Here is an 18626-nt window from a genome sequence, read left to right as displayed (position 1 = left end):
GCATCTATTTAAGAGCATTGTCTGAGCTCAAACACCAATCAATTGTACACCAATTAAAATGCGGGCTTGTAACCATGTTATCCTGAGTTCCACACCTTCAGTCTACATTATGGCTTTAGATAATTGTAAGAACATCAGAGCCTAAGAAATAGTTTCAGGACTGATCACACAGCCCTCGAGGCTGCTTTGCCATTCAATAAGAATAGGGTGATCATTAACCTCAACTCCACTTCCCTGGCCCGTGCCTGCATTCTTTCACTTACTTGGGAGTCCAAAAATCTATTGATCACAGCCTTTAATATATTCAATGACTGGACAGCCACAGCCCTCAGGGGTCAAGAATTTCAAAGATTCACAACTTTCTCAGTGAAGAGATTTCGCCTCATCTCGGTCCTAAATGGCTAAATTATCTTGAAAACATGCCCCTTTGTTTTGGACTCTCGAGCTTCTTTAACTGTGGTCAATTGTGTGTAATGACCATGAAGCATGGTATGAGAATGCATAACAGTGGAGATTTGAGTGCTGCTGTTCAGTTGGGTGTCTCCAGAGAGGAATGAGTGAGGTATGATGTGCAGGATAATGCTGTGCAAACCAGAGTGTGGGTCTTGGTGCTTGACAATGTTAAGTAATTCACCTGCCAGGCCCTCCTGAAGTCCAGGATCCTTCTGATACATGGTCCGAAGGTGAGGGGGGCCACATTGCTGCTGCTCACTTCCTCAGACACTTCCATCCATGCCAGCTTGGGTGAATAATTTGTCCTCTTCTTCCTGCCCTTTGGAGAACTCATCTCACTGCAGCCCCTCAGCAACCTCACCTCCAGATAATAGTGAGAGATCCGGGGCCAGCCTTCCAGCGTCTCCTCATTATTCTGGTGGATGCTGCAGCCTGAAAAATCCAAGCCCTGGTGAGCTGCTCCGAAACATGCTGTGAATCCTTTAAGCAGAAATCCTAGCCCTGACAAAATTGCTACATCATTCTTGCCACCCTCTCCAATTGATTGATAAGTGTGCAGGTGGGCTCTTAATTGGTTTGCCTTGGCAAAGAGAAGGCCCATTACTTCAGTGATCAGGTGCACAACCCAAAAATGGTCGCAACGTCTGAAAATAAAACTAAGATTCCGTCCTTTACGTCCTGCTCACAGCTTACTTTTCCATCTAGATCATCCTTTAAAGCTTTTTTTAAAAACTGGATCTGTCGGAAACGAGGGCAGGATTTCCACATCCGGATCCAGCCACATTTTCAAAGATTCTGAGTCTTCCCAACTCTTTGAAAATCCAGCCCAAAGTATTCGTTTAATGTCTCTGCCACTTTATTTTCTGCCACAATTTCTCCTGCCTCAGTCTCTAAGAACCCATGTTTCCTTTTGCAATGTTTTTTTTTACACATTTGTAGAAGCTCTAACAATCTGTTTTTTGTATTTCTTGCTTGTTTACTCTCATGTGCAAATTGGCACAAGAACAAGATCGTGGAGCTGAATATGTGGTTCAAAGATTGTGTGGGGTAGACAAATTTTTGATTCATAGGGAGCTCTCTCCAGTACTATAGCTCAGATTGTAATTAAAAAATTATTACCTTTTAGGCTTGTGCTTATTAATTTGGACCTTGCTTCTCAAACTCACTCAGCAGAACACTCTTCGTTCTCCCTATGTTGTTGGGTCCTGTGTGGACCACGACAACTGAATCCTGCCCTTCCCACTCCAAGCTCCTCTCCAGCTGAGAGCTGGTGTCCCTAAACCTGATACCAGGCAGGCAGCACAACTTTGGAACTCACGGTTGTGGCTGCAGAGAACAGTATTTACCCACCTGCAGACTTTTCCTTCATCCACACAGGCAGCAAGAATCTCATTTCTGCTGGGTAAGGGCAAAGCTGAGACCCCCTCCAGTACTGCACCTGGGGTAACCTTACCTGCCTGATTCATAGTCATACCTTTCTGTCCCTGACCACTAGTCCAGATAACTCTCTCCCTTTCTGATGCCCTGCAAAATTTGCACTTCAGATTCCAGCTCAACAACTTTGCAATAAAGTTTCTTGAAATGCAGACATACTGCAAATGTGGTTGCCTGGCATTGCAATGCTCTCCACAGACTCCAACATGCTGCAGTCGTACCACATCACCTGCACTGCCATCTCTTTATAACCTTGATATATTTATTTGGTTAATTAAGATGTAGTTAAACTTAGCTTATTTAGTTTTTTAAAAACTGATTACTTGATCTAATTTAAGTTATAAATGGAATAAATGGAATATTAACATGTAACTTAACTCGCTTTCCTGCCTTGCATTGCGACAACACTTCTATCGCCCAAAGCTTTAGATCTTAGGTCTATTTATTTACCTAAAGGATACTCTGCTCTTAGACAAATGATACATTAAACATTAAACTCATAACTCGGATTGCTCAGCTCCTACCACTTCTCTCCCTATACCACGTTGGCCAAATTTACTAAACCTAAGAGCCACATACAATAATCTTCAGATGTTCAAGAGCCACAAGACATGAACAAGCTTTATGCAGGCTAATTACTGCTAGAAGAGGTCTTATGGGTCTCCATCCTGGCTGTAATTCTTTGAAAATCCAGCTGATATGTTGTCAAGGCTGTATGAAGGCGCTCTGTAAGAGGTTGATTTGTAAGGACTGCACGATGTTTCGACTTTCCAAACTTCATTACAAGTACAGCGATTCAACACAATATGCTGTGCCGAAAATTGAAATGAGTTGAACACTAGTTTCCTTGAGTTAAGGCTATTTTGTTTCTGGCACTTGCTTCCAGAACTCAATTGTAGATTGTGATTTATGCATCACCTTTAGACCCTGGTCCTCCTGAAAGTCCATCTACAGTAGATGTTTCTGTAACCAGAAGTTCGAGAATCAGACAACCATTGTTGATATCAACCATGAATGGTTTACAAGAAAGGTGAAGCAGGATCTCAACTTCTGTAAGTCATCAGACTTTGCGCAAAAAGATTATCTCTGTATTCTTCAGGTTTGTGATCTTTTACTTCCCTCCTTTTGTGATGGGGAAAGTGGTTGAAGTTCCTTGACAGCCTCTTTGCAAAAGCCTTACTTTATTCTGGAAGCTGAAAACTGTCTGATTAAAGTCCTTCCCCTGCAGTGTGAAGTTGAAAGTTTGTAGACGCTTCATAATAATCAGTAAGAAACATCAGACCCTGCATCCATTTACGATGATCCCAGCTGATGTTACTACTGGACAAGCCTGATGCCAGGGTGGAAACCGGCTTGATAGATCCTAACTTTTATATGTTGTTTAGATATTTGGAAAGTGGATACTGAAGCTCACAGGAGCCAGCTAATGAACTTTTAACAAAAGAACAACACATTTATTAAACAAGAAAAAATGAACTATGTTATAATAGTCCTTCCCACAACTATACCTTTACATATATATACAGATTTGTAAGGATAACACAAGTTAAAAAAGCTATCTTATTCTCTAATATTCACAGTAAGTACACAATCCATGTAAACCAATTTGCGACCTGTGGTCAGGTACACCACACTCTGAAACCAAGTGACAGATGCCACCCCAAACAGATGTTATGGATCTCTCCTCAACTCTCCCCCTCCAGGCACTTGTCACACCGTGAGTCAACCAGTTTCACTGAACTCCATCTTTCGTACGAGGATTTCCCATCTTCATTCGAAGAATTCATCTAGAATCTTCTCCCAAATCAATGCTTTCTCTCAGTTGCCTTCCGCAAGGGTCCACCTCCAGGTTTCGAACTTTCCTTCCAATGTTCCTCTCATCTGGATCACCACGTGCATTCAAGCTTTCTTCCACACGTTCTCTCTCTCTGGCTCAGCCGTCAACAGTGCACCACTGCTTCACATGCCCAAAGCAAAGAGTTACAGACCTTCAGCTGTCTCCTTGAACCTTCTGGCTTCTCGCACACCTATATTGCTTTAAATCTGCTTCCTGCAGCTTTCTCCCTTTAAGCTTGAAGAATTCCTCTCTGCTCCTTACTGTCACTTCCATAGAACAGGACCTTTTCTGGACTCACTGTTCTTGCCCTTTGACTAGATTGTCCTTTTGGAACATTTCCTGTTTCAGTCCCTGGATTTGGGGACTTTCTACCTTAGTTCCTGGAACCTGCTTCTGCAGTTTCCTCTCCTGTCTAGCCTCTCTTGGCAGCTGGCTTCCACTTTAGTTTGGGGCTTGCTATCTGTCCCTCTGCTAGGCTGCTCCTGCTGGCAACTGCTTCCAAGTGGACTCAAACTGCTTTTTCTAGTTTTGTGTGTGTGTCCTCCCTCTCTGGGCCCCTGTTGCTAGGGAACCGCACTGTTTTTTAAAAACTCGTTTACTTTAACTTCTCTTAGAGCCATAAAACCCATTAGAAATGCAGGCATACAAACAGAGATTTAGACTTGCTGTCTCCACTCAAATCTAAAACTAGATCCTATTTGTCACCATTTAACCCACAAATAGAAAAAAAATATAAATTAAAGACATATCTTATTCCTAACACACCTGAATACACACATGACTTAAGCTCTCTCTATTTCCTAACACATTCGTCATTTTTCAGCTATGGACAAGATCTTTTCTTTTCTTCAAGAAAAGCAATGAAAGGTTTGTGGAACTGTTGGAGCCAATTCAAGACATTGCTGGTTGACAACCACCTCACAATGCAGTAGAAAGACATCGTCAGGCTGGTCTTCAAGATTCAGCTCTTCAATAAAACTTTTGAACTGTCGGTGAGTCTTCCCATTTTAGCAGATGAAATTGACAATTTCAAGGGCCATTTTCATAACATTTTCTTATTTGATGTATCTAGCTGAAATTCTATTTCATGACGAATAATGCAACGAATGGGAAGAAATTTCGGAAATTTGGGATCACTTTTCAAGAGAGCAATTAGGCCTACCTTTTTTCCCACCATTGCAGGTGTTCCATCCGTTGCAACACTGATGGGTTTATCCTGTGGTATATTGGCATTTGTCAATGCTGTGTCATGTATTTTTTATGTCAGCATCACACGTCTGCACTAACAATTGCCGACCTCGCAGGGTTTCAATCTTGCATTCAGAGATTCCTTTCCCTGTATTCCCAGGTATACTCAAGCATCAAATTACAAGCACAATTTCAGCTCTTCAGCCATGCCAGCAAAACACTACTATTTAAAGGGGTACCTTTGCCCCAACGGCCCACAGCATTGAGTCACCAACCTTCAGATGCCTTCTTGGTTCTTCAGGGCAGCTCCTTAGCTCACTTCAATTACCAGGGCTTCTCTTGTGCCCACCTTTAAAGTCTGCTCCCCACAGTGCTTTCTTTAACTGGAGACTGTTTCTCCTTTTCTTAATTCAACTAGTACCTGTTCCGGTCCCTTGTCTCTTCCTCTGGGACACTTTTTGGGACCTCTCCTTGTCCCTCTCTCCAGGACAATTCCTGACTATGGCGCTCCACACCTGGTCACACGACCTGGGTTTTTGCATCCATTTTTTTTCCCTTTATGCACAGATGCATAGGGCTTGAAGAAAAGTTGCCGAAGTGCGGATTTGCAGCCCATTCCTGGCCTGCGCAGTTTCCCGGCAAGCAGGTAAGGCTGGGTTTTGTACCGCATTATATATTAAATTCAGATGCAAAAAGGTGTTCAGCTAATATTTTTCTGCAAGCTGCACTTTACATGTCAAAGAGCTGCATGTGGCTCACAAGCCTTGGTTTGGCCATGTCTGCTCTATACTAACTATGCATCACTCTGGTGCAAGAGTTTTTACACCCTAGGTGAATCTTCAGTCTTCACCACTTTACCCCACCCCCAAAATTAATTTTCAAAAATGACTATTGTGCATTAGTATGAATAAATATTCTGGATTTATAATTAGATTTATTTTACATGAAAAAGGAGAATATTATGATTCTGATTGTACATTCTTATTGTTGTACACTTTTCACACAATATGTACTGGAAGAAATACATTATATTATGTAATATGACTCACATGAAGTAATAGTGTTCCTGCAACAGTTACTAGATGATTTTATACTTAATTTACACAATCAGTAATCATTTACGATAGAGTGGGCTAAATTACATTACGCTCTTTGATATTATTTACTGGTTTGCAGTTTTGGAATAGTCATGTAGATGTACAAATTTGTAAAACTGTTGCATAAACAGTATGAGAATTATGTGAAATTTTGGGAATGACTGCAATGTAAATACATAGAAATTTATATGTTTGTCAGGATATGTGGATGTACATCAGTAGATCTAGACCTTTCATTCCCACAATGCTGAAGCCTGTTTGTTTACTTGTGTAGTTTCATGAATAGTTCATTTTTTTTTGCCATCCCCACCCCCAAATTTTGCAGGTCTAGATGACTGCCTAGTTTGCCTATTAGTTCCACCGGCCCTGGTTATTAAGTTTTTCCTTTGGCTTATCTGGTATCAACCGTTACTCTCTGCCTCCATTCCTTTTCAATTCCTGACGCCCGGGCATCTGGCTCTTTTAATCAGCTCAAAGAAAACTATGAGCCAAAATTTCTGAAAAAACATTGTAGTGGGAACAAGGCACATTTATTAATGTAATGTGCAAATCAGTCAACAACTTGTGGTGAGGAAGAGATGCCTCACGAATTGTGAATTGTCACAAACATGATTACCAATGTTTTGTCATTAGAAAAAAGACGAATTTATAGCACCTTTCAATACCATTTGATATCTCAAAGCTCTTTACAGCCAACAAATCTTTTTTTGAAGAGTGGGCACTCTTGTAACGTGGCAGCCACTTTGCATACAAGCTCCCAGAAACAACAATCTGATAATGACTCGATAATCTGCTTTTGTGATGTCAGTTGAGGGATAGATATTGGCCAGAACATGAGGGATAATTCTCCTGTTGTTCTTTGAAATACAGCCATGGGATCTTTTATGTCCATCTGAGAAGGTAGACGCGGCCTGTGTTTAACATTTCATCTGAAAGACAGCATCTCTAATAGTGCAACACTCCCTCAGTACTGCATTGGAGCGTCAGCCTTGATTTTGGTGCTCAAGTCCTTGAACCCACAACCTTCTGACTCAGAGATGAGAATGCTACCAACCGAGTCTCAGGTGACATTGAGTTTTGTGAAAATGACATCTTGCCTCTTTTCATGAAGTTGCTGCAATTGCACATTAACTACTCATTAAACTTGCCTCAGAAAGGAGAGTCCAGCAACTAATAGTATAAGTACCCTTTTAATATTGTGGTAATTGTTAATGATTGCCAATCAACCTCTCTGGCCCAGCAAGTGAAAATTAGACGTATTCCTTCAGTTTGTGATTGTTGTTAGAGTTTAAAAAGAATAGCAATTTTTAAATTCTTACTTTTCCTCTATTTTATCCAATCTTTCTTTCCCTCTCTTTCTGTACCTAATTTGACATTGAATTTACCCAGTGTTAATTCACCCTTCTTCTGCTTATTTATTTATTAACCTTTAACCTCAATGTACACTGTTGGCCCTGTTGTTCAAAGTCCCATATGTTTCTATTAAGTCCAACTTCATTTGCAATCCATGCCAACATCTACAAATTACTGTTTCCTTTGCATTTTATATGTAGGATGCTGAGTTTGTGCAAAATAAGTATTTTTCACATTAATTATTAATTTAGTTTAAAAATGAAGTGCTGTGTATTTCAGAAAATAGCAAGAAATTTTTTAAAACAGTAATGTTATTGTTAATTCAACAGAAGTTAGGAAAGTTTGACCCTATACTGCTTTTGGATCATATGCAATAGGGTGAAACACTATATGCTTTCAGACTGCATTATACAGCCTCCAAAAATTCTATGTAAAATTGAATGAGTGGAGGAACTCTGTAGTATGGTTGTGCTTTTTCCTTGTAAGGTGCACCATTCCAGCAGTGTAATGACATAATTCCTAGAGCACTGACAACACATACTTTCAGCAGCTCTGCTACTCCTTTATTTTACCACACTAACTGAGCCATTTTTCAACCTGAACCCTCAAATAAACTCGGTGCTTTAACCTCAGTCTTTCAAATGTCTATCCTAAGGGGATTCATGTACAGGCCAAAAAATAAGTGCTAAATTAACACTAGGTAATTCTTAGAACACACAAAGTAATTATTAGAACTAGATTTAATATATAATCACAATTTTACTCTCCTATATTGATCTCTTTATCTAAAATACTTAAGAATTAATAAGGAGCTGTCCAAAAATGACCGTGTGAACTATTTGAAGTCAATGACAAACTGGCCTTTTGTCCAAAGACTTTCACAGCTCATAAAATGCCAACAGATCACAGCATTGTCTGTTAAGAGAGCTTCCTTTTTCTTAAACTGTAGCGATATTTTATGTTGCTTTAGGGTATTATCTGCAAATACAAAATTAGCTCAGATTAGCCAGGGTGTTTAAAGAGATTTGTCACTTGGAAGGCTGGCAATTACTTGGTTCAGCACAAAACACAATAATGATTCCCCACAATAACATTGGCCTATTGCAAAACAGTGTTTGAGGGTGAATTTTCTTTAAAGGTTGATCAGACGAACAATCAGTTTTATCATTTCAGACAGTGTTTTCTACAATGCTGCATCACTCTCAGTTCCAATTTGATCCTCACAGCTAATGCGTCTGATAATCTGACGTTTCACTGATGGCCAGACATAATCAACCCTAGCCGAGTCTCAGCTTACAACTTACCAATCAATAATTAATGTCTGTTTTGAGCCATGACACAGTTGTTGAAATAAATCACCTCACTTCCTCTTTTGCCTGTCGCAGAAGATCTCTAAACTCAAAGACTTGGGATCAGTACAAAGTACATTGGTGTAGCAGGGGCAGGTGAAATCCCAGTGATTGCATAAGCAAATCACAGGAATGAACAAAAGAATTTAGGCTGAAAATGTGATGGCTAATGATTAAAGCATTGCATTCTATTTGTATAAAAAGGTGTGCTGAAAATTATCCAAGTAACCTTAACATATGGTATGATAGAGCAATTAATATTCTTTCATTTATGGTGAAAATACTATTGCTGTCAGACAGACATCTACTATCCTACCCTGAAAATTTCTCTTAAAGTGCATCGATTTTTGCATCACATAAAATTTCCATCCTCAGTTTTACTTAAATCAGGTTCCTGGATAGCAGATTTTTTTATATATACATAGCACTGTGTTGGATTCCACCAATGCTTGCAGTAAGAAATCATAAGGAATCATGACTAAATTTTTCTGCTAAGCTAGAATTAAAAACAAGTTTGTGGTGCTTCAATTTCTTTTTGTGTAGCAGTCATTGGCTTCTCAAGTGCAACTAAACAAGTATGCCTTTCCCGTTAGCCCTAGCTCTTATTTCATGTTACTTCAATGAAAGTTTCAACTAGCATTTCATTTCAGGGTGGATGACTTTTTGGGCATTCCCACTGTGGTCAGGATTGCCCCTTCACTTCATGAGAAGCCTGCAAAGAATTAGATTTCAAAGAACAAACATTCTTGTCAGACAGGTGCCTGCTGATACAATCCTATGCCAAGTACAAAGTAACATGAGTTCAACACATTACAGCTTCTGAGCATCAGTTGTACAAGAACAAAATATCAGGTCGTGTAGTGGTGAAAAAAATAGCATGTTAGTGATGCATGCCTTAATAACGTGCATGCTGGCCAGAAGTCCAAAGCATTGAAAGAGTTGCAGAAATTGCTTGTCGATTTACACTGATCCATCATTAGCTTTGTGCAAGACTGAAACTCAACAATGCAAGTGCCTTTTTAACAATATAATAATTGTTAAAGCAATGCCAATAATAACTCTCTTGTCTAGAAACTGAACAATTTAAGCTGTTTAATCTCATTCCTGGATGTAGTAAATTGTTGTTGGAAATGTTTTAAAATGCCAATTTTCTCTTACTTTTTCATTGTCATTTTCTTTCTCTCATTTCAATTTTTATTTCAATCTCTTCATTTTTCTTTGTATCCAAATTGACTCTAATTCACCCTCCTCTCCATCATTCCTCTACTTCTTTCTGTGTCTGAAATTCACATTTAAGGAGATGCGCTGTTTGTCCCACTGTGCTCCCAGATGTCCCGTTGCCCTAGTCACACCATTATAAACTCACATTTAAAGCAAACTTGAGCATAAGGATACAAGAAAAGTCTAACTAGCGGTGTATGCTCTACGGTGCCCCTCCAGTGACTCTCACAATGACAGGATACACTGTAATGGTTAGTAGTAATGGATTATAATTATATGCTTAGACTAAAGATCTATTTGCGTGAGGAAGTAGTATTTGCAATATAACAATGTGAATTCGGAAGGCTAAACTCCTTGGGTGGTGATTGATTTTGCCTACACAGGCTGTAGCCTTCAAAAAAATTGAAAGCTTCTCAACTCACACTTATTTAATCTTTTGTTTAAACATTGAATCTTAGAACCAGAATATGCAAATAACGTTGCATACTGTCTTTCGCGAACATAACAGATACATACAAATACCAGTGGGCTGGATTTTCTCATAGGTTTTGGGACACTGACATTGGGATCGCAGGGTGGGTGGAGGTGCTGAGACCACACTTACCGATAGTGCAATCTTCCCGGAGGCGGCCTCCTAATTAGGGATGGTGGATAAGTTCCCGATACGGCCAGTCCAGTGGACTGGCAGCTCTGGAGCCTTAGCAGCGCCCCTGGGAGGGGGGTAGGTACTGCTGAGGCAGGTCGGTAACTGCAAAAGCACCTCAACAAGAAGACAATCTTGGAGGCATGCATTTATAAGTAACATTTTTAGGGCCGTTAAGTCCATCGAAGTGGAGGAGAAAACTGCCCTGTCTGCTTCAGGTAGGTAGCCTCCATTGCGATGGCTGCTGTGCCGGCGTCAAAATGCTGACACGGCCGCTAAATCGGTCCCAATTTGGTCTGTAATTGGCTTAATTAGTTACTATGCTGCAGGCGGCCAGTCAGTCATTATTGCCCAACAGAAACTTCTCCAGCAGTGGGAATCAAATAGCATGCTCGCTTCGGCGGCATATACATTAAAATCGGAACGATACAGAGAAGATTATCATGGCCCCTGCGCAAGGATGACATGCAAATTCGGGAATCAAATAGCTGTCCTGAAATGACTCCCCATTATTTTCCTGGTTCCAAACTGCCATCACGGGCTGGAAAAATTCAATCCACTGAGTCTCTTGAAACAAAGTTTATAACACAAGTGTACAATTCGGAATTACTAAATTTAGTCCCAGAGGAGACTGTGGCCCCTACTGAGCACAGGAGTAGAATACTCACTGATACAAAGTAATGTCTTCTTCATTACTTTGCTTATTTAATTTATTGTGTAATTTAACATTTAACGTCACCATTATTATATATTTAGTACAATGAAAATCAGGTGCATAGAAAGGTCAAATAGCAATATTAAATGTTGTCTCAACCATTGACCAGAGAATGACCTCTTAAAAAAATGCTCCTGTAAAAGTGAGCACAAAAAAAGACACCATTTATATTTAGCAATCAGGCAGTTATGTACAATTTCCCCAGAGGTTTCATATACTACAAGCTTTATAATTGCATCACATTTTATCTTAAAAAATAAATCTTGATATTTGTAATAGACTTTGTTTCTTATTGCTTTACGTTTTTCCTCCTGCAGGTTTCATCCAGAACTACGGCAAAAAAGGTAGACATGTAACTAGGAGCACCTATGTAAAAAAAACCCAGAACCACTGGCCCATTCCCTGGGCATTTTCCCACTTTATCCTCAGAAAAAAAAAAATCATATACTAATGCAATGGCAGTTTTAGAAGTTATTATGGATTCTGTTTCCACCACAATGTCTGATTATGTGTTCCATATTCCACATCCCAAAAACCTTTTGTATTAGAGCCTGGTGCCTTTTCTTATTTTGTGTTCCATCATTTCTTACTTCATTATCTAATTAATGCATGTCCTTTTCAGACCTTTTCACCCACACATTTCTGAAGCCTATTCTTACATAGAACCTTGTATTTCCCCCCATCACACCATCAAATCGCTTACTGAATAATTCCAGAGTTTCTGCCTCCACTCCCTGACCCGCAAGACCATTCCGGGTATTGATCACTCTTAACACAATAGAATGTTTGCTGATTTCAGTCCTTTCTCTGGTTTGTTCCTCAAACACCTTGCCCTGTAGAGATGATTAAATAATATTCAGGGTCATCTTTTCTTCAATGATAGTTTGTACTATTTCCTAGCTTAATCAGATAGTTGATTGGTAAGCAAATTAGGGTTTTTCATCCAATCAATGTTTGATGCTTTAAAATAGTGACATCTGAGGTAAAACTTTCAGGTGTGATGCTTCTGAGCGGTTTGATATGTACTAGTTTCTCGGCTTTTCATTATACAGATGCTGTTTAATAAAGCTGAAGTATTGTGGTGATTAGAAAATATATTTTGAAAACAGAAACAATCGGCTGCAAAATACAGACCTAGAAAACAATTTTCTAATTCTTTTGGGCATAACGTGCAACTGAACTGATTCACTTAGATTAAATAGATTTTTGTAAAGATTTAATAAATAATCATTTTTACTAGGCATGAGAAGAGTTGACATCTGGCACAGGCAGAACAATGCAGGACAGTTAAGATATTTTCAAGACCCCTTCAAACTAATGGTATCCCCTTAGTTACATCTCCCTAGACAACTGTCTGCAACTAGCATGTTGGAATACTTCATAGGAGATATTTGCTTTTTCAATCATTGCATATGCAGATTGAATAAACTGCTGTTTGCTTAAAACACAACTAATCGAGGATATGCAGATGAATTTCAAAGTGCAATTTCAATCTCATCAATTCAGGGTTGTAAACAAAAGTACCCTTCAGAGTACTGTAGAGGCAACCCATGTTGTTACTTACAGGATCAAAGAATGTCATCTCAATGGAGAATGGTAATTGTAGTAATTTATGTTAACTATTTAATGCTGATGCCTAGCCAAATACAACATCACCACAGTGATGACATCATTAATAATTGGTGATACTTTTTATGGTCCCTGAAAACTTCTCGTTTCCTTTTCAGTAGGTATTTTACCCTCTAAATGTCCTCCTATTTTTCTTAACTGCAAGGTATAAAGGTGGTTTACAGCCTTGGTAGAGCTCCACCTGTGCCTCTCTGACCACCTTTCATGAGGAGCTTGCCTTCCATTCATCATCATCTTCCACGAGGAACTTGCCCTCTGTTCATCATCTCCCCATAGTGAGGCAGCGGTTTGGGGGTTAGATTTGCACTATATCACTGTGATCTGTGAAGCCATTCTGAAGTTGTGGTAACTACAATGCTAGAAACAATGGGAGGATATTTAATAATAAAAGATTAAACATTGTAAGAAAATACTTGGCAGGATTAATTTTCTATTTGCTCTCTTGGATTAAATTTAGACTACAAACCTGTCTACAATTCTGTTAAAAAGTATGAATGAAAATATTACTTGGTGGAAACAAATGATTTCAAACAGGAACATAGGAAATTTAAACCTAATTACACCTGAGGATAGCTTCCAGAAGCAGCAGTAAACCCCAATACTCACACCTGTGCAAAATTCAGAGAGATCCTTGGTTTATTCTATAATCCATACATGTTACTTGTAATTTGTTTCAAAATCACACCTCATTCCTCGTTTGATTCAGGCCTTCTCTATTTCTACAAAAAGAAACCAGGAGAAGTACATTTAGCTCAAGAATGCTCTTCTAAAAACTCTCCAAATATGAATACCTTACTTACTGAGCTATTACATTGCAAAACTTTACCCATTAAATTGTTAATTTTAGCCTTTCCACGTTTGGAAATCCCACCCCAGTAAATATCAATGTGAAAATGGGACTCTGAGTCTGCAAGGACTGTGCAGCGGTCACTCCTGCCAAAACCATAATGGCAACAGATAGATTGCTTAGTGCAAGGTTAAGTAGGTTTTTCTTTTATATTGGTTCTCTCACCACCTGCCGCAAGCCTAATATGGCAGGTTACGTATTTCAGAGCTCGGCTAGCTAGGTCCATAATGATGCTATGGAGCCACTCTTGGTGATTGACATTGAAGTCCCCCACCCAGAGCATGTTGTGTCCTTGCTGCCCCGAATGCTTCTTCTAAAACCAAGGTGTACACCGGTTCATCAGCTAAGGGAAAATAGTAAACAGCAGGTTTCCTTGCTTATGTTTGGCCCAATGCTGTGAGACTTCATGGTGTCCAGAGTCAATGTGGAGGACTCATAGGACCACTCCATTCTGACTGTATACCATTGTGACATCCCCTTTGTCAGGTGGGCAGGGATGATGATGGAGGAATCTGGGACATTGAATGAAAGCATGATACTGAGAGTATGACTATATTGACTGGCGTATGAAATAATTTTGGTGCAAGTCCCCAGATGTTAGTGAGGAGGAATTTGCAGAGGTGCGTCTTTGTCCTGACTGTTTTATTGTTATGTATTCTGTAAGTTATGAATCAATCATATTGTTCTGGGTCTGGAGTCACATATAGGCCAGGGTGGGAAAGATTTGCTTTTCTAAAAGAGTGAGCCAATTGGGCTTTTATGAAAATCCGTTAGTTACATGATTGATACTACCTTTGTCATCCAGGTTTATTTAATTAACTGAATCTAAATTCACCAGGGGCCATGGTGGAATTTGAACTCATGTCTGTGATTACCAGTTCTGGCCTCTGAATTGCTAGTCCAGTAACATAACCATTTTGCTACCGTTCCTGATAGCTAGGTAAAAGAATCACAGTCACAGAATTGTTACAACACAGAAGGAGGCATTTGGCCCATTGTGTCTGCTCCAGCTCTCCGAATGAGCATTATGACTCTCTGCCGTTCTCCTGCCTTTTCCCCGTAACCCGGCACATTATTTAAGTAGGAACAATCATCTAATGCCTCCCTTGAATACCTCGATTGAACCTGCCACCACCATACTTCAGGCAGTGCGCTCTAGACCCGATCCATTCACTGTGTGAAAAAGTTATTTCTCACATCACATTTCCTTCTTTTGTAAATCACTTTAAATCTGTGTCCTCGTGTTCTTGATCCTTTTCAAAGCAGGAACAGTTTCTCCTTATCTACTCTGTCCAGCCTCATGATTTTGAACACCTCTATCATATTTCCTCTTAGCCTCCTCCTCCCCAAGGAGAACAGCCCTAACTTCTCCAATCTATCTTCATAACTAGAGTTTCTCATCCCTCGATCCATTTTTGTAAATCTCTTCCGCACTCTCTCCAATGCATTCACATCCTTCCTAAAGTGTAACGCCCAGAACTCTACACAATACTCCAGCTGATGTCTAATTAGTGTCCTATACAAGTTCAGCATAACCTCCTTGCTCTTGTACTCTAAGCCCCTATTAATAAAGCCTAGGATACTACATGCTTTATTAATCACTCTCTCCACTTATCCTGCCACTTTTAATGACTTAAGCATATATACCCAGGTTCCTCTGCTCCTGCACACCCTTTAGAGTTGTACCCTTTATTTTGTATTTTCTCCCTGTTTTTCCTATCAAAATGAATCATCTTGCACTGCTCCACATTGAACTTCAACTGCCACCTATCTGCCCATTCCACCAACTTGTCTATGTCCTTTTGAAGTTCTACACTGTCCTCCTTGCAGTTTACAATGCTTCCAAGTTTTGTATCATCCACAAACTTCGAAACCGTCCCCTGCTCACCAAGATCTAGATCATTAATATATAGTTATGATCCCCAGCTGAGGTTACCACTGGACAAGGGTAGGACCCAGCTTGATGGATCCTCACTTTTATTTGTTTGTTTAGATATGTGGAGAGGGTCTACTGAACAGAGTCACTGGAGTCAGCTAATGAACTTTTAACAAAAGCATAAAATATTTATTAAACAAGAAAAGATGAACCGTATTACAATAGTTCTTCACCCACAGCTATACCTTTACTGATATATACAGATTTGTAAGGATAACACAAGTTACAAAAGCTGTCTTGTACTCTAATGTTCACAGTAAGCACACAGTCCATATAAACCAATAGGCACACTATGGTCAGATACCCACACTCTGAAACCAAGTGACAGATGCCACCAGATGCTATGGATCTCTCAACTCCCCCTCCCCCACCCTTCTCAGCGCCAGACACTTATTACACTGTGAGCTAACCAGTCTCACTGAACCCTGTCTTTCATACAGGGGTTTGCAATCTCCGCTTTCCAAGAACTCGCCTTGGAATCTTCTCCCAAACCAACGCTTTCTCTCGGACCCCTTCCATATGTGTTCACCTCCAGAGTTTCGAATTCTCCTTCTGACGCTCCTCTTCCATGTCACCACATGCATTCAAGCTTTCTTCCACACACACACTCTCTCTCTCACCAACTCAGCCGTCAACAGTACACCTCTGCTTCACATGTCCATTGAAAAGAGTTACAGACCTTCAGTTGCCAGTTTGGACCTTTTGGCCTCTTGTAAGCTGTATTGCTTTAAATCTACTTTCTGCAGCTTTTGTCTCTTTAAATCTGAAGCTTGGAGCCTCTCTCTCTCTGCCCCTCACTCTTAACTTCATTTAACAGGATTCTTTCCAGGTTCCTGTCCTACCTTTGATTAGAAGGTCTGCTTGGGACTTTCACCTGTTCCACTCCCCTGGATTTTGGGTTCTTTCTTTAGCTTGGGACTTACTATCTGTCCCCATAGCTCGTCTTTCCTGGCAGCTACTTTCAAAACCAACTAAGCTCAAACAGCTTCCAAATCAAACTGCTGTTTCTAGTTTCTTCTATGTGTCTGTGGGAGGGTCATGCCCCTCTGGAGCCCTGTTGCTAGGCAACAGCCCAGGTTTTTTTAAAACTCATTTGCTTTACTTAGCTTTAAGTTGTACAACTCTCATTTAAAATGCAAGCATCTTTTAAAGTGAAACTAAAACTCAACTTGACCATTCCTTAACACACACATGCAGAAATACAAATCAAACAAACTTTAATGCTAAAACTCATTCCTAATACCCACAACCACAAATATAACTTACCTAAACTATCTTTATTTCCTAACACTATATCAGGAAAATCAAGGGTCCCAATACTGACATCTGGGGAACTCCAATACAAATCTACCTCTGGTCAGAAAAGTATCTATTAACTATCACTGTTTCCTACTACTCCAGTTGTGCTGTGGTGAAGGTATACAAAGAAAATGGCGTAATTAAAGTTGGATGAATCAAACCTTCCAATGGATGCCATCACAGAATCATTTATAAAAACCAATTAAAGGTTTTTAGCACTAAATAATCAGGTTAATGGGCACCATTTTTAAAATATACAAAAGGTGGTCATAAAATAAGTAATGACCTAATTTTAAAACAGTTAGAGTATAACATTGTTAGTTCTGGCTCTAAGTCTCAATCAACAGCAATTTTTTTCCCATTAGGTGTTGGACATGCATGAAAGTTCACAGTTACGCTGGAGTTTTCACATGTGAAAAATCCATCTATGTATCACAGAATCTCAGTGCAGAAGAGGCCCTCCGGCCCATTGAGTCTGCACCGACACGGAGAAACACCTGACCTACCTACCTAATCCCATTTACCAGCACTTGGCCCATAGCCTTGAATGTTATGACGTGCCACGTGCTCATCCAGGTACCTTTTAAAGGATGTGAGGCAACCCGCTTCCACCACCATCTCAGGCAGTGCATTCCAGACCGTCACCACCCTCTGGGTAAAAAGGTTTTCCCTTGCATCCCCCCTAAACCTCCTGGCCCCTCACCTTGAACTTGTATCCCCTCGTGACTGACCCTTCAACTAAGGGGAACAGCTGTTCCTCCCTATCCACATTGTCCATGTCCCTCAATCGTGTACACCTCGATCAGGTCGCCCCTCAGTCTTCTCTCCTCCAATGAAAACAATTGAAGTCTATCCAATCTCTCTTCATAACTTAAATGTTTCATCCCAGGTAACATCCTGGTGAATCTCCTCTGCACTCCCTCCAGTGCAATCACATCCTTCCTATAATGTGGCGACCAGAACTACACACAGTACTCCAGCTGTGGCCTCACCAAGGTTCTATACAACTCCAACATGACCTCTCTACTTTTGTAATCTATACCTCGATTCATAAAGGCAAGTGTTCCATATGCCTTTTTCACCACCCCACTAACATGCCTCTCTGCCTTCAGAGATCTATGGACACACCAAGGTCCCTTTGTTCCTCAGAACTTCCTAGTGTCATGCCATTCATTGAATACTTCCTTGTCAAATTACTCCTTTCAAAGTGTATCTCCTCTCACTTTTCAGGGTTAAATTCCATCTGACACTTATCTGCCCATTTGACCATCCTATCTATATCTTCCTGTAGCCCAAGACACTCAACTTCACTGTTAACCACCCGGCCAATCTGTGTCATCCGCAAACTTACTAATTCTACCCCCCACATAATCATCTATGTCATTTGTATAAATGATGAATAATAGGGGACCCAGCACTGATCCCTGTGGTACGCCACTGGACTCGGGCTTCCAGTCACTAGGTGTTGGACATGCATGAAAATTCACAATTACGCTGGAGTTTTCACATGTGAAAAATCCATCTATGTATCACAGAATCTCACAGTGCAGAGCCTTCTGTCATCACCCTCTGTCTCCAACAACTAAGCCAATTTTGAATCCACCTTATCATATTACCCTGTATCC

General features: G+C 40.2%; 1 protein-coding gene and 1 non-coding gene across 4 annotated transcripts in view; one reads left to right on the top strand and one right to left on the bottom strand.

Moving 5' to 3' along the window:
- fbxw8 (F-box and WD repeat domain containing 8) overlaps nucleotides 1–18626 on the bottom strand; it is a 161081-nt gene that overhangs the window by 80806 nt on the left and 61649 nt on the right. The window lies entirely within an intron of this gene.
- On the top strand, nucleotides 10964–11070 carry LOC121286570. The gene has a single exon (XR_005944994.1). It is a non-coding gene; the product is annotated as a U6 spliceosomal RNA (small nuclear RNA).

This window comes from Carcharodon carcharias, chromosome 13 (assembly GCF_017639515.1).
Source record: "Carcharodon carcharias isolate sCarCar2 chromosome 13, sCarCar2.pri, whole genome shotgun sequence".
NCBI classification, from domain to species: Eukaryota; Metazoa; Chordata; class Chondrichthyes; order Lamniformes; family Lamnidae; genus Carcharodon; species Carcharodon carcharias.
The sequence above is the reverse complement of the archived record's forward strand: the minus strand, read 5'-3'. Positions and strand labels throughout refer to the sequence as shown.